The sequence below is a fragment of the Gavialis gangeticus genome, unplaced genomic scaffold, assembly GCF_001723915.1.
Source record: "Gavialis gangeticus isolate Ggan-Ray unplaced genomic scaffold, GavGan_comp1, whole genome shotgun sequence".
NCBI classification, from domain to species: Eukaryota; Metazoa; Chordata; order Crocodylia; family Gavialidae; genus Gavialis; species Gavialis gangeticus.
This window is the reverse complement of record NW_017729032.1, coordinates 45975301-45976935: the sequence shown is the minus strand read 5'-3', so window position 1 is coordinate 45976935 and position 1635 is coordinate 45975301.

Genomic DNA, 1635 nt, shown 5'->3' with positions numbered 1-1635 from the left:
GCAGTTGCTGCTGCTGTTCTCTCTGGAACTGTTGTTGTTGGGTTTGGAGCTTCTGAAACAGCTGCTGATGCAGTTTCTCCAGCCATTTTAGCAGGGTTCTGGACTCCATGGCTAGCATTGGGGTTTAGAATGCCTACGTTCTCCACAACATGCAGTGGGTGGTTCACTCAGTTCTTTATTTTTCCTGGGCAAACTTGTCTCCATAAGGAAAAACAGGGTGCAGACAGAAATGACAATTTTTGCCCAATCTGGCAACAGAAAGCAGTTAAGAATTGTGACCAAACACAAGTGCATGGCTGTAGGTAGTTTAAAAATGGGCAGTTGGATGAAAATTCAACCCCTCATTGCACGAGAGGTCAGAGAAAGACATTTCAAAATGTAGCATCTTTTGTAACTTGCATCTGCGAAGCTCCCAGCCTCTTACTGTTTTCAGAATGTGAGAGGGGAAAGGGAGCACAGTGAGTTTAGTCCTGGAGTCTTTCAGCCCATCTGGAGGGTGGGGCAGGTGTATTAGAGCCCCTTCCACCTCACCCCACCTAAGGTGGGAGGGGTCCAGTTCATCTACCCCACTCTTCAGCACCAGCTGGGAAGCCCCAAGAACAAGCTCCCTCTGCTGCCTTTCCCCCTCTCTTATTCCAAAAATGGCAAGCACTGGCAGAGAGCTGTGGCCACTGCTATGGGAACCTGGCTTCAAGCTCCCAACCTGCACCTAGATTCTCCTTTACCCTTCTGTTTGGTCTGGGGTAACACTTGGCAGAAATAGTTCTGAGTTGCAGCTGGGAGCGGTACTTCTGTTTGCATCCACAAATAGCATAACAAACTGCTTAATCATACAATCAAAGGGGTAACTTGCAGCTACTTCATTGGATCTGGAGAGTGGACACTACAACTCAGGACCATCCTCTTCCCTCTGTCCTCCAGCTCTGCTCCCTGGGAGCTTTTAACTTCCTCTGGGCGAGGCACTCATCCCTGTCAGCTGGCCTCCCTGAGCAGGCAGAATATCACTTAACTGCCCACAGCTGCACTTCCACCCCTGACCTATGCACCCAGTTACACTGGTAGACTACATCAGGAGGAATCATCTTTCTCCCAGTGCTTATGGTAAGTAATATTTTAATGATTGGATTTACCACAATTCAGCATAGGAACTTTTTTATTTCCTGACTGTTAAAGAGGAGCCGTAGTCACATTTAGCCTGACAATCCTAGTCTGAGAAATATTTAAAGTGTGATCCTGAGCAGCACTTTTAGGGTACCAGGCTGGGAGTAGTTGGGGCTGTATTTTAGTGGAGCCAACTGCACTCACTTCTTATCCAGGTTCTGTTGCTTCCCTACAAGATCTGAATATGGCTAATGTCTTATAGTCACATAGAGCCTTGCTCCTGCTGTAGTCTGCTTTTGCACAGATCCTAGGTGGCTCCTCTGTCAGTGTTTCTTACCCCATGGGTTATGACCCAAAAGTGGGTCACAAGAATGTATGAAAGAGTCGTGAACAATCACAGGAAAATGTAGAAACTCACAGCTTTTCTCCTTTAAAGGAGAAGAATGTGGGAAACCACATGCTGGCAGAAGGCTAGCTATTTAAACTATTTACTGGGTCAGGACTGGCCATCAGTGTTTACAAATGGGTCCTGGT